The 16,132-nt window shown below is 41.0% G+C and overlaps 1 pseudogene; it reads left to right on the top strand.

Annotated features, from left to right (window-relative positions):
- The first annotated feature begins 10,945 nt into the window (after window positions 1-10,945).
- LOC126336203 (probable 26S proteasome non-ATPase regulatory subunit 3) lies at window positions 10,946-15,699 on the top strand (annotated as a pseudogene).
- The last annotated feature ends 433 nt before the right edge of the window (window positions 15,700-16,132 follow it).

A 16,132-nucleotide genomic window follows, 5' to 3' on the forward strand; every position in this document is an offset into this window, starting at 1 on the left:
GATCCAGTACAAAATTAATCATAATTTCATTTCAAGCCCTATCACGTGCACACCGGCCTGCTAGTGAAAATTAACATACATTTTTAATGTCTTTTCATGTATTGCCAACATTCGCAAAAGGTGTCGTTATTTCTGGTCAAACACGCACATATGTTACTGTTGGTGAGTAACCAGTTGATACTTAAGTACGGTAGGTGTGCCGTTCGATTGTCGGTCAGGCACAAAAATGTGTTTCCATAGATTAATATTTGTTCCATAGATCATGAATACGACATTTCATAATGATGTGAAACGTGTCGTTTTAATGAACGATTTCTTTTCATACCATGATGCAATTTCTTTACAACAATTATTTACTCTCTCTCTCATTCCTTTTTACATTTATCTCTCTCTCTCTCTCTCTCTCTCTCTCTTCTCTCTCTTCTCTCTCACACACAAACATTGTTTATTATTTTTATTTCTTTGTTGTGCTCGGCTATCGGCCAGACATGAAAACGTTCGTGAATGAGTTTCTTAGTTTGGAGTACACTTACGAAAGAAATATAAAAACACCCATGAGAGTTACTGATTTGTGATGCTTAGTTTACAGCCAATTGTGAGTATTATTAGTAACTATGCTTCAGTCTTTAAACCTAGTTCTGAAATGCGAATCAGCTGCATTCCAGGCCGTGGCCGCCGCGTCTTTGAGACGCCAGCTATGGTCACTTCCCAGCCCTCTGTAGGAACACATCGGTTCGTCTTCTTTCTGCTGGTACAGTAACGGAGATTTCTCAACAAGGCAAGGTATGTTTGGCAACTCTGTGATCGACGAGTTAATTCCTGGTGTGCACGGAATTAAGCCTCAAAGTTCACTTGATTTTTCCTGTCATTTACATTGAATAATCTGAGTTATTATCGCTTTAGGTGTAACAAAAGAGTGTAAAATTACGGTTTTCAGCCCAGGAAATTCATTGCAAGAGGAAATCGCAACTGACCTTGACCTTTAATTAGTGATTTACGAGTTCTAGTCACTATTGGCCTCGCAACAGGAATTCCAGACACATGCCTCTTTGCTAGGTCCGTGGTAACATGCTGATCTCTAAAAAACGCATCTGTTCTGGTTCGTGGTTACAGTCTCGCAGACTTTAACGTTTTTATCCCTCGTGTGAAAGAGCTACAAGCAGTCAGATCAAAAATCGGTAAGGGAAACGCAAGAAAATACTTTCGGCGCATAGTGCAATGGTGAAAAACGCAATGCTGCACAACAGGTAATGGTTCAAATGGCTCTGAGCACTATGGGACTTAACATCTATGGTCATCAGTCCCCTAGAACTAAGAACTACTTAAACTGAACTAACCTAAGGACAGCACACAACACCCAGTTATCACGAGGCAGAGAAAATCCCTGACCCCGCCGGGAATCGAGAACGCTACCGCAAGACCACGAGCTGCGGACAACAAGTAATGCCTCTTTCCGTTGCTGACAAGCAAATTTTGGGTTTCTGGGAATACATAACTTTATTTATGAAATACTACCTTTGCATACCTCTTGAGTATGGCACAGCATGCCAATTAGACACAGACCGAATCGAAATCTATGTGAGTAGTATTTTACTAATTCGGTTCGATAGAGGCACGCTTGTGTACTGATACTCAGCCTTATTAAAACAGACTTTCATCGTAAGGTTATCGTGTGTAGTTTTATTTCATTTCTTATAATACAGTGCACAATTTCCGTAGGGTTTCTTTTAGTGTTGTTTAAACTATAGTAATTGTGAGAGAGAATGTAATCATCAACGATATATGCGAATTCTCTGATGTTACGTATAATAGTCTGAAAATGTACAAGCAGTTTGCTGATTACATGCGTGTAGAAAACTTGTTCTGAGTTAAAGCTGTCAAACGAGGTTTGAAGAAGAATAAAATGCCACTACCACACGACAGCTAATGTAGAAAAAACTTTTCTGACCTATTTTGGCACGATGCGCTCTTCCCCTACATAATACAAACGTTTCGAAATGCATGTGCTGCCTGGCCGTCTACTAAACCTGAAAGGACACAATGTCGCAGTAGTTGGCCCTTTTTCCACATGCAACTATTTTGGGTTGAGAAGTGAAGGGAATTATGTTCAAAGTTCTATTAGATTGATAACATCAGCAGACAGCAAAACTGCGCTTTAAAAAATTGTAGCAGTGAATGTATTTGAACTCGCGACGTTTTGTCTACGGTGCACTGCACTTACCGTTACGCCACTAGCTGCACCGTAACTTCATAACCTCCTCATCTTAACAGAAAATCCTTTAGAACTTCCGCACGTCGTTATCAACAAACAGGTAGCGCAATAGAGTAGTTCAAGTGGAAAGGAACACTTCCTATTTAAATTTCTGTATCCTACACTGTTGGCAGTTCTGTGTAGGTGTCAGTTACGTGATTTTATTTCGGTGATTACAAAACAGAGTCGAATGCATGCACTGGGTAGCCGAAGCGCTAGTTCATGGCGATCCGGTCAACCAACTTAATGAATGTACTGAACATCCTTCAAACCACTACATGGAGCCTGCGTGTCAGAATTCCCATTCACTGTGGCGCAACGGCGTTACAGTAGAAAAATGAGCCACAGCGAAGAGGGTTCGGTGGTCTCACGGATTGTTGATAAGTTAATATACTATTGGTCTGGGTTCGATTCCAACTTCTGCCGATAATTTTTAATAGGGAGAGACAGATTATGTTCTCTTCTGGCTACGCCAAGTGAAGAAGGTATAATGGCATTGTGGTCTGAAATTCACATTAACCATGATAGTCCTTCTCTACCAAGTAGACATTAGGTTGAACCACAATAAAGTCGTGAGTGGCGACATGTAGAAACTCTATCACCAGTAGCCTCTCTTATACTAGTTATTTATTTCTTGTGACGAAACAAACGCTATGTAGGGTCACAGGACACTTATTCCACCTCTTAGCGGCACAGTCGTCGATAACAGTACCATCGGCACTGCGCAGCGAAGGTATTGACTGCGTCTTGCCGCTTGTGTACTTTACATACGACCAGAATTTCTTCGGATTTTCTACCAAATTTCGAGACAATGTTTCGTTGTGGAACCTATTAAAGGCATCTCGCAACGAAGTACGTGCCAAATTTCGCGCGTCTGTAAATTTTAGCCCATCTTCAGGATTTCGCGTTCTTCTGAACTTCGCATGCTTTTTCCGTTGCCTCTGCAACAGCGTTCGGACCTTTTTTGTGTACCACGGGGGATCCGTTCCATCTCTTACCAATTTATGAGGTATGAATATCTCAATTGCTGTTGCTACTATATCTTTGAATTTGAGCCACATCTCGTCTACATTCGCATAGTCAGTTCGGAAGGAATGGAAATTGTCTTTTAGGAAGGCTTCTAGTGGCACTTTATCCGCTTTTTTAAATAAAATTATTTTGCGTTTGTTTCTGATGGATTTGGAAGAAATGGTATTGAGCCTAGCTACAATGACCTTGTGATCACTAATCCCTGTATCAGTCATGATGCTCTCTGTCAGCTCTGGATTGTTTGTGGCCAAGAGGTCAAGTGTGTTTTTGCAACCATTTACAATTCGCGTGGGTTCGTTGACTAACTGCTCTAAATAATTTTCGGAGAATGCATTTAGGACAATCTCGGAAGACGTTTTCTGCCTACCACCGGTTTTGAACAAGTATTTTTGCCAACATACCGAGGGTAGGTTGAAGTCCCCACCAACTATAACCGTATGAGTGGGGTATTTATTTGTTACGAGACTCAAACTTTCTCTGAACAGTTCCGCAACTGTATCATCGGAGTCTGGGGGTCGGTAGAAGGAGCCAATTATTAACTTAATTCGGCTGTTAAGTATAACCTCCACACACACCAATTCGCACGGAGTATCTACTTCGACTTCACTACAAGATAAACCACTACTGACAGACACCAACACTCCACCACCAATTCTGCCTAATCTATCTTTCCTGAACACCGTCTGAGACTTCGTAAAAATTTCTGCAGAACTTATTTCAGGCTTTAGCCAGCTTTCTGTACCTATAACGATATCAGCTTCTGTGCTTTCTATTAGCGCTTGAAGCTCAGGGACTTTTCCAGCGCAACTACAACAGTTTACAACTATAATTCCGACTGTTCCTTGATCCAAGCACGTCCTGTAATTGCCAAGCACCCTTTGACATTGCAGCCCATCCCGCACTTTCCCGAGGCCTTCTAACCTAAAAAACCGCCCAGTCCATGCCACACAGCCTCCGCTACCCGTGTAGCCGCCAGCTGAGTGTAGTGAACTCCTGACCTATTCAGCGGAACCCGAAACCCCACCACCCTATGGCGCAAGTCAAGGAATCTGCATCCAATACGGTCACAAAACCGTCTGAGCCTCTGATTCAGACCCTCCACCCGGCTCTGCACCAAAGGTCCGCAGTCGGTTCTGTCAACGATGCTGCAGATGGTGAGATCTGCCTTCATCTCGTAAGCAAGACCGGCAGCCTTCACCAAATCAGATAGCCGCTGGAATCCAGAGAGAATTTCCTCAGATCCAAAGCGACACACGTCATTAGTGCCGACATGTGCCACCACCTGCAGCTGGCTGCACCCTGTGCTCTTCATGGCATCCGGAAGGACCCTTTCCACATCAGGAATGACTCCTCCCGGAATGCACACGGAGTGCACACTGGATTTCTTCCCCTCCTTAGCCGCCATATCCCTAAGGGGCCCCATTACGCGCCTAACATTGGAGCTCCCAACTACCAATAAGCCCACCCTCTGCGATTGCCCGGACCTTGAAGGCTGAGAATGATCCTCTGAAACAGGGCAGGCGGCTGCATCTGGCTCAGCCAGAGACAGTGCCTGAAACCGGTTTGTCGGACGCACCGGGGAGGCTTTCTGATCAGCCTCTGGGGACGCCTTTCGCTGCCTGCCACGCCTTGGAACGACCTCCCAATCAACCACAGGCGAGGGCTCAGCCCCACTGCGGGCAGCAACCGGGGCAACCACAGCGGCAGACCGATCTGGGGACAGACGGGATGAGGTTGACATCCCCGTGATACCCGAGTCCGGCTCCCCATAGTGGTGCCCATTGGCAACAGCCTCAAGCTGCGCGACCGAAGTCAGCGCCGATTGCAGCTGTGAGCGAAGGGATGCCAAGTCAGCCCTCATCCGAACACAGCAATCGCAGTCCCTGTCCATTCTAATTGATGTTTAACAACAGTTACTGAAACACGAGTCCGTGCCTAGATAACGCAAGCGGAACACACAAAGAATGTATCAACTAACCTGTACAAATGCCTAACGACTGCGCTACAATCTGCTGAATTTACGATTACAGTAACTAAAACTCGAAATTGCACCTCCTATACGAAACTCACACGCAATTTAAATAAGAATCTACGAAGTAAACACTAAAGCGCGATGCTACAACTGTCAAATACTATAATACGCCCGAAATATATGAATTAAACAATGCAAGTACCCAAAAACACGCAAAGAAATTAATTAAACTATCTAACAAATAAGTAAGCTAGGGTTATACGACTTGCTGCAGCAGCTGATTATCCAACGGCGGCAGGGAGCACACTGACTGGCCAACCGACACTGGCCGTTCACAACAAAAACAGAAGACAGACGACTACGCGAATTTGCACTATTCAGGTACTAAGGCGCGATGCTACAACCCTCAAATACTATAATACGCCCGAAATATATGAATTAAACAATGCAAGTACCCAAAAACTCGCAAAGAAATTAATTAAACTATCTAACAAATAAGTAAGCTAGGGTTATACGACTTGCTGCAGCAGCTGCTTATCCAACGGCGGCAGGGAGCACACTGACTGGCCAACCGACACTGGCCGTTCTCTAAAATATAACAGCGATAAGTGCCAGGTTGGAGTCCTCGGAAGGAAAAATTAATGTTTCGTGTCATCATTTCAGTTGAAACACTTTGCCACTGCCGAGAAAATCCGATATGTCACAGTTGATTGTGCTTTGATAACAATCTGATTAGGTTCTGGATTCGAATCCCACTCCAACACAAAGCTTTACCTCACGGCATTTCAAGTAAGTTACTTGTGATGAAGCAATAGTTAACATCTCTCCTAGTTAGTTAACAGGGACAATAGATGCTGGGTAGGAATTCGCGTCCGTTAAAAATGTTTATGTTAAGTAATTTAAAGTTGATATTTCCTAACTGATACTGTGTAAAATCGAGGTATATCACTCTCTGTAGGCCTAGTCAGGAATGAGTGTTAGTTTCCGACAGTCTGCATGACTTAGGTTTGAATCGATATGCAGAACGAGATGGTTCGTCATGTCATTTGAAATTCATACATATTCTCAACTAGCAGCTTGTGAAAAACTTAAATTTTTGATGTCATTCTGTGTTAAATAATAAGTGCTGTATATTAATTTGAAGGGGAAATCATGAATACGACGAACGTTCTACGTGCATTAACTATCTGCCGTAATAATGAGTGTGTTAACATTTCAGGTATGTCAATTATTGTAATAAATGTGAGCTTACAAGCCTTAAGGACAGTCTTATCTGTGATAAGGCGTTCCCTGATATTTGTAGTATCATGGTATTACTTTACATCTTGAGTTATTACGATACAGAGCAGTGTTTTCTAGTGGTGATTTGTTGGAACCATTTTCAATAGTCAAACGACTGTACCGAGGAGCGATTAGAGGACCTGCTAGACAGCTGCGTTATGACTGTTGTATGCGAATCAGGCGAAATGCAATTCAGGTCGTTCGGAAACTTTTGAGCACGACTGTACATTTCTCTAACTAGGCGTACGTTAATGCTGCGTGCAATGCAGCCCCATGCTCTGTACTGCCCACAGAGATGTCTTGTTGCGCGGAAACCGTCAGATTCACAGTTATTCGCACCCAGTGGCGAGCACTTGGTGACGCCAGATCACGTCAGATCAACAGCGGATGCGCATCGGAGCCGGTCTTGCGCAACACTCGTGTTTTGTTTCCAAGGAACTTTGGAAGATCGTGTTTTAGTTTACGCTTACATGCCCTGAAGGCCACATCGTGTTCACATCTGCACACATTTTAAATATTTAGAACACATTAATTAGGTAATTAACTTACATGATATCACGGGAACCGCTATTACCACTGCGGCAAGAGCATTGCTTAATTTACAGCAGACATTATAAGTATGTTGTCTCCACTGGAGGTTATCGCCTAACACAATTTTCGAAAATTTTACAAAGGTAACTTTTTCTAGTGTTGTTGCATCTATGAATATCTTTATGTCACCTTCCTTATTTTATGTAGTGAACGCCACGACCATTCTCTTTTTTAAATCAAAATTAAGTTATTTTCTATAATTAAATTATCACTTTTACAAGATTCATATTAAACATCTTTCACTTGCGAAAACTGCAGAAAAATTTGTAGTTGTTTCAGTTTAGTTCCCAGGTTACATTACAACAGTAGGTCTCGACGGTAAGTGATGTATTTCTAGTGTTAGTAGAAAACCCTATCCAAAGCGCCTCCGTAGAGAATTCACTGCCATTGTTAACTAAATGATTGATTGTTATTTGGTTCCATTCGCCGAAATTTTTTACAGAGTGTCTCTCACAGTTGACTGATGATTGAATTTTATTGGGTCCCATTTGACTACATTATTTACGGATAAAACATTCTCCAGTATTTACGTACATTCTCTAGCAAGCTCTGAAATTTTGTTTACACTAAGTAAGCAGTAATAAGTTTCTGATATGTTTTCTCACTCATATTGTCTGCCAGAATGTTTCGTATGCAATAAATCAATTGTTCATTTAAGTGTCGAGAACTTCTTTCGACGACTCTCAATCTGTGTGGTGCGCTTCTCAGCTGATCTCGTATCATTTGGACGGATGTCTACATTTTTTCTACCAATGTTTTATTAATGCGAATATTGTTATATATAGGAACTGTATTTTTTGAGATTTTGAAAGTCAATTCTGTATGAGTAACTTTTTCCTTTTTTTCATAATGGTCGTTATAGCCTTTCTCGTGATTCAAAAATTCTTTTTGTGTTATCGCTGCTGGAGTTCCCCATGCAGTAATTCTATACTGTTAAGTATCTTTCGAAGAGGCTATGGTACACTGTACTCAGTAGTTGTTTATTGGCTGACTGTGCAAGCAGTTTTGTAATAAATAAACCCCTCGACCGAAGAGGCCTCGGAAGGGCCAACGGTACCGACCGCCATGTCGTCCTCAGTCGATAGGCATCACTGGATGCAGATATCAAGGGGCATGTGGTCACCACAATGTTTTCCCGGTGGTTGTCATTTTCCGTGACCAGAGTCGCTATTTCTCAGTCAAGTAGTTCCTAAATTGGCCTCACAAAGGCTGAGTACACCCCATCTATGTGCTAGCCCAGCCCGACAGCGCTTAACTTCGATGTTCTGACGGGAACAAATATGGCCATCGTGACAATGCTGTTGACCATAATATACTTGCCGGCCGCGGTGGTCTCGCGGTTCTAGGCGCGCAGTCCGGAACCGTGCGATTGCTACGGTCGCAGGTTCGAATCCTGCCTCGGGCATGGATGTGTGTGATGTCCTTAGGTTAGTTAGGTTAAGTAGTTCTAAGTTCTAGGGGACTAATGACCACAGCAGTTGAGTCCCTTAGTGCTCAGAGCCATAATATACTTAATTTACGTCAGACATTATATGTATGTTGTCGCCACTTGAGTTTTTGAGTTAACCATTTCCAGAAATTTTACAAGTGAACCGTGGACCTTGCCGTTGGTGGGGAGACTTGCGATACAGATAGCCGTACTGTAGGTGCAACCACAAGGGGTAGACAAACGTGTGGTTCCTGAAGAGGGGCAACAGAAGTCTTGTTCCTGCTGCCTCCGAACTTCATTAATTCCCACTATATCTAACTTTAACCTATCCATTCTCTTTTTAAATTTTCTTATCTACCTGCCCGGTTAAGGTATCTAGCATTCCACGCTCCGATATGTAGAACGTAAGTTTTGTTTCTCCTGATAACGACGTCCTCCTGGAGTAGTCCCCGCCCGGAGATCCGTATGGGAGACTGTTTTACCTCCGGAATATTTTACCAAAGGGGACGCCATCATCATTTAACCATACAGTAAAGCTGCATGCCATCGGGAAAAATAACGGCTGTAGTTCCCCTAGTTTTCAATCCGTTCACAGTACCATCACAGCAAAGTCGTTTTGGCTAATGTTACAAGGCCAGATTAGTCAATCTGGTAGACAAACGTGTGGTTTGCGTACTGAGCACATTCGCAGACAAAGGCGGTCACCACACGCTGGAGAGCAGTTTGACATCGTTCGTTTCCGTTGTGTGCAAAGCATTATACACCGCAATACTGTCATACAGCACTGATTTCTCTCCGTAATGTTGGTAGTTAGTGCCTGGCATTCCCTCTGACTTTGTACATTTTCTTCACAGCGTTACGACACTCGCCGACGTTTGTGTTTTTAAATGTGTCGCTGTTTGCACCACGCGCTGCAGCGTGCTTGTCCACTTAAATTTACATGCGTGCCCTGTGTACTCTGCTCAGCGAGTTGCTCTTCTGTTCGCCCCGAGATGCACGCCAGGCTGTCCTCAAGCGCTACGACACCGCGACGCGACGCTTGCTTTGTGTACCTGTCCATGATACCGCTACTACGGCGGTAACACCCAGCAAAGAGCTCACAAAGTTTCCTGAAAGGTTCCTCTCTGCTGTTTACAATAATTGGGAAATGTGGTGCATTTCACTGGGCACAAAACTCGTCACCCACAGCAGGCACCACGCCAATAAATTAGAACAGGTAGTACATTTAGCACATGACCCCAGCCACGCATTATTTTTGCCCCGCGTTGCACTGCTCAGTTTTATTTATTTCCTTGAAACTAACGATTAGCAATCCTGAATTGAAAATAATAACACTCGAGAACGAAAATCTGCGGATTAAAACTGCCTACCGGATCGAGACTCAAACTCGGGTCCTTTGCCAAACTTTGGGACGTAGCACATGAGGTATTGGCTACACGGGCAAGACTCACGACGCGTCTTCACAGTTTTACTTTCGCCAGTACCCCATCTCCTACCTTCCAAAGTTCTCAGTGCAGTCCTAGTCCTGCAAGTTTCGCAGGAGAACTTCTGTGAAGTTTGGCACGTAGGTGATACGTTACTGGCGGAAGTAAAGCTGTAAGGACGGGGCGCGAGCCGTGCCTGTGTAGTTCAGCGCGTTCGGTCAGAGGACTAACTGCTCTCTGCACTAACAATAATAAAAAAATACTGAGTGAACTAATCAACGGCGCACTAGAAGAGGTGTCACGTGACGACCGGCTAGACCAAAGGGCAAAAAAAAGAAAAAAGAAAAAAAGGAAGTCGGTAGAGAACTTGTCCGCGAATGGCAAAGGTCTTGTGTTTGAGTACGGTACAGAACACTGTTTTAATCCGCCAGAAAGTTTCATATCCCACATACTCTGCTGCAAAGTGAAAATTCCTCAGGCTGTGATTAAACTTTGTATCAACAGTGTCCTTTCTTCCAGGAGTGTCACTAATGCAAGTCTCTATGGAGAACTCCTGTGAAGTCTGGAACCTAGAAGATGAGGTACTGGCGGAAGAACAATTGGTACGACGGGTACTTGGTTAGCTCACCTAACGTCTAGTCCAAGAACTGAGAGAGATAAAATCTATGGTTGTACTCAGCCAAGGAAGTTAGAGAAATCACGTCGTACTCAACCAAGAAGTGAGAACCACACCGACATGTCTGTGGAACCTCCTTGCACTCAACTTCGTTTAAAAGATATTATTGATCACGCAGTATCCTTCCTGGTGGAGCTTAAGAAGCAAGTTTAATTGTTGGCAAGAAAGTGTAAATTTTGCACCTCGTGCGGCAACTTTGACAGGGAATTCTGGCAGGTTCCGTGCCTCGCTGGAAACAGGTTTTACGCTTCTAACTACATCGTGTTTTTGAAAATACTACGAAAGAAAAACAATGGTGGCAGTGGCAGAACAATCAGCTGATGTTGGAATGAAGAATGCCGATAGACCTTCTGGTAAGGGAGATACTGCAGACACGAAGAAAAATGGTGAGTATTCAGGATATCAGAGAAGATGCCATGCAAACCGTGAAGGCAGTACAAAGTAAAGACTCTCGATTTATATTAAGAGTATGCGATGTCTCCCGAATACAAGAAGAAAACTGAATTCTGTTGTCCGTAGACGAACTGTTACCGTTTTCTGCACACACTCTGCAATTGAAAAAGATTCGGGTGGCTACTTTGTTAAGCATAGGTTTGGTTGCTGTTGAAGGTATTGGTAGGTGGGACTTCACAAGACTTGGCCTGCATCTCAATAGGAAAGGGAAGGGTAAACTGAGTGGGATGATAGCAAAATAGCAAAATCTTTAAGGGGGGGGGGGTGCACTGAAGCTCATGGAAGTACTTTTTTAGGCTAAGATCAGTATCCAATCATCCTATATTGACTGACATAAAGCTTAATGAAAATTTCAGACAGGGAGGTACTAGTGATGGGAAAATATCACAAGATTCTCATAACAGTACAGTGAAAAATAATGTCAGTATGTTACAAGATTCATACAAAATCACAGTAAAAAATAATGTTAATATTTTGCATCAGAATATCAGGAGATTAAAAAAAAGTAGATGAGCTTCTTGTTTGTGGAAAAGATTTAGAAACTGAGGGTGTAATAGATGTACTATGCCTGCCTGAATATCATATAATTACAGGTATGGAAATAGTAAATGTAGGTGGATATAAACTTTCAGTAAATGCAAGTAGAGACACTATGGAGAGAGGAGGAGTTGCCATATATGTTAAAATCAGTCACAGCGTGAAAAACTTCGAAACTAAAAAATTTTGCGTAGAGCAACACATAGAAGCATGTACATGTGAGCTTAAACTAAATAAAGGCACTTTTATAATTGTAGCTGTGTATAGGTCCCCATTGCGAAATTTTTAACTATTTTTGAAAAACTTGGATGCTTTGTTGTGCTACCTGTCAGACAAGGGAAAGCAAATAATTGTTTGTCGGGATTTCAACGTTAATTTTTGGAAAGATTCAGATAGAAAGCTTGATATTGAAGTATTACTTGTTTCTTTCAATTTGACATCAGTTATTGATCTTCCTACTCGGGTGGTACAGGAAAGCAGCACACTGATAGATAACATTTTCATAGCTCAAGATAAATTCAATCAAATAAAAACTTCTCCTCTTAAGAATGGTCTGTCTGATCACGATGCACAGCTAGTTACAGTATACGATATAACTCCTTACAGTAATTCAAAACAGGCCGCCAAAATAGTGCGTTCCATTAACGATATAACACTTAAAAATTTTAGGGGAAGCTTGCAACAGTTAGACTGAGATGAGGTACACAGGAAGCATGATGCTAATTTAAAATTTAACCTATTTCGTGATACCTTTGTGAGTATATTTGAAAACAGTGAAATATAATTGTAAGAAACCATGTAAAAAGCTGTGGCTTACTAAAGGGATAAAAATATCTTGTAAACAGAAAAGGGAAATGTATCTTACAGCTAGGAGGAGTAATAATCCCAAAACAATGAAACATTATAAAACCTATTGCACTGTATTAAGAAAAGTTACTAAAAATTCCAGAAGTATGTGCATTATGTCTGAAGTTAGCATCTCTGATAATAAAATTAAAACAATTTGGAATATTGTGAAAGGGGAAACAGGGCAACTGAGAGCACAGGAAGACTGTATTTCTATCAAACACAATGAAAAGTCTGTTAACAAGAAGTCAGAAGTAGAAAAATTTGAATAATCATTTTTTAAGTGTTGTAGAGAAAACAGGTTCCAGCTATTCATTAGAAAATTCAAGGCAGTATATGGAAGATGCAGTACCTACGCAGTTTGATAAAACTGAAATTCAACCCACCTCTCCTATTGAAATTAGGAGAATAATAAATCCACTCAAAAGTAAAAGCTCACATGGAATTGATGGCATTTCCAACAGAGTACTAAAAGCTTGTTCTCAACAAATAAGTAGGATTCTCAGTCACATATGTAGTAGCTCACTGAAACAGGGAATTTTTTCCAGATAGACCGAAATATGCTATTGTTAAACTATTTCATGAAAAAGGGGATTGATCTGATGCTGACAACTACCGCCCAATCTCAATTCTGACAGCTTCATCCAAAATTCTTGAAAAAGTAATATATTCAAGAGTAGCATCACATATTTTTAAAAATGAAGTACTAACAAAATGTCAGTTTGGTTTTCAGAAAGGTGTTTCAACAGAAAATGCTATATATGCTTTCACCGATCAAATATTAACTGAACATCACCCATTGGGATATTTTGTGATCTCTCAAAGGCTTTTGATTGTGTGAAACATGAAATTAATCTAGAAGCTTAAGTATTGTGGTATGAGTGGGACACTGCACAAATGGTTTAATTCATACTTAACTGGAAGACTGCAGAAGGTTGAAATTAACAGTACAGATAGTCTACAAAAACCAGCAGAATCCTCTAACTGGGGAGGTATCAAGAATAGTGTCCCACAGGATTCGGTCTTATGTCCCTTATTGTTCTTAATATATATTAATGACTTGCCACTCTATATTCATGAAGAGGCAAAGCTAGTTCTTTTTGCTGATAATACAATTATAGTAATCACACCCAAGAAGCAAGAATAAGCTGATAAAATTTCAAATAATGTCTTTCATAAAATGATTAAATGGTTCTCTGCAAATGGACTCTCAAAAAATTTTGAGAAACAGTTTATCTAATTCTGTAATGTAAATGGCATAACACCATTGATAATCATGGACTATGATCGAAAGTGTGTTGCTAAGGTAGAATACTCAAAATTTCTGTGTGTTTGCATTGATGACAAATTGAATTGGAAGAAGCACATCAATGATGTGCTGAAACGGTTAGGTTCAGCTACCTATGCTATTAGGGTTTTTGCAAATTTTGGTGATAAACATATCAGTAAATTAGCACTCTACGTCTGTTTTCATTCACTGCTTTCATATTGCATCATATTTTGGACAATTCGTCATTAAGTGAGAAAGTATTCATTGCACAAAAGTGTGCAATCAACTGGAGCCCACCCAAGATTGCCTTGCAGACAGTTATTTCAGGAACTAGGGATATTCACAATACCTTTGCAGTACATATATTCACTTATGAAATTTGTTATTAATAACCCATCTCAATTCAAAAATAACAGCGAAGTGCATGGCTACAACACTAGAAGGAAGGATGATATTCACTATTCTGGATCAAATCTCACTTTGGCACAGAAAGGGGTGAATTATGCTGCCACAAAAAACTTTCCTCATTTGCCATATAGTATTAAAAGCCTGACAGATAGCCAACCAACATTTGAAAGGAAATTAAAAGAATTTCTAAATGACAACTCGTTTTAGTCAATAGATGAATTCTTAGATATGAAGTAGTAACTGTAAAAAAGTTATTAACTAATTATTGTGTGAAAAGGAAACTTATGTTAAAGTGACACGTTCCACATCATTACGAAATGTCGTATTCATGATCTATGGAACAAGGATTAATGTATGTATATGTGTGTATGGATGCATTATTAAATTCTGTGGCGGAGCCACTTGAAACAGAAGGATCGACATTGCAACGAATGCGTAGTGGAAAAGATCCACCTGCCTGAGGTACATGCATACATACATCTACTGGTTCTTCTAAAGTTGGTTAATGGATGTAAGTATGAAGATGCAGTTACTTGTTCTGACCGCCTTATGCAAAAAGTGACGGCACAGAGTAGACAACTCTTGATCTTGCAACTGCAAAGTGCTATGAACTTCAAATCACTTAGAAAAAATTAGAGAATTTCTCTTCTCTAGACTACACACAGAAACTTTGCGGAATGATTATGAAGGATAAGGCTTTCTGACAAACTGTCTGCTTAGAAAGTATTTACATTGTTATGTATATGACCAACTTGACAAACTGGTGTCAAAGTCTGTTTTCTCGGAGTCTGCTAGCAATAATGAATGAGCACGTTTCTTTTATTATCTTGGCAGGATTAAAGCAGCCCGTTTAGAATATACAACTGCACACAAAAATCGTGTTCAGTCATTGAGGAGCGCTCCACAGAAGGCAGCAGTCGGGTTCTGGCAGATCGTGCAAAAGTTAGCTGTCACAATTGAATTACTTTTCGCAGATATACCAGAGAGACAGATCTTGAGACACGCTGCATTAAGAAGGTCATTGGCACCTTATTTCCAGGTAACTTTATGGGAAATCTTCAATGTTTTGGAGGAATACTTGAAAACTTTGGCCCACAATTTAGATCATTCATTTACTCTAATTTTACGTTTGATATACAATGTTATTAAGACAGCGATCAGGTCTGTGGGCTTGTCGTATTCACAAACTGCTCCAGCGGACAGCAAAGAAGTTAGGTCTTGGTTCACTACAGAATGCGGAGTTTGCTGTCGCAAATGCTATTGGAGGTGAAGACACTGAAGTCACAGTGGATCGCGAAAGAGGGTATATGCGTAGTAGAGAAACTAATTTATTGTACGAGAGAACCTCAATCTTCCCATCAGCGTATTTCGTTTTGTCTGGAACTTCACAATCAACGTGTTAAAGCCATGCCCTATCCTAAAAAATCATATGACGAAGTACTATAGTCTGCAGAAGAACTGAGAGAACGAGAACAACAAGATATGATGCTTCCGAAGGAATGACTGAAGAGGGTGATGATGGTTTCCCGTAATTTATGTAATTAATTATCATTTTCAATGAACAGATGTTTCTTTTTTTCAAGTAACAGAATTTTCTGCGTTGTTTAATCCATGCAGTTCGCATTATGAAGTTACTTTACGTTGATACAATAATCTCTCGTCAAACAATTAAAAAAATGGTCGGTAGAGCACTTGCACGCGAATGGCAAAAGTCCCGAGTTCAAGTCTCAGTCTGGCACACAGTTTTAATCTGCCAGGGACTTAGGATTATGTGCTTGTGACTGTGCAGATTTTTGTGAGGCACAGAATATCATAGATCGCTGATAGGAAACTGTGTATGAATTCGTCGGCTGAATAATGCATTCGAAATAATTTTACTACATTAAACCGAGTTTTATGTATTACAAATTGGCACAAGAGTTTTATTTACATGTTTCGTTTCAGTGATCTATCGTTCATTATTAC

Source organism: Schistocerca gregaria, chromosome 2 (assembly GCF_023897955.1).
Source record: "Schistocerca gregaria isolate iqSchGreg1 chromosome 2, iqSchGreg1.2, whole genome shotgun sequence".
In the NCBI taxonomy this organism is placed as follows: domain Eukaryota; kingdom Metazoa; phylum Arthropoda; class Insecta; order Orthoptera; family Acrididae; genus Schistocerca; species Schistocerca gregaria.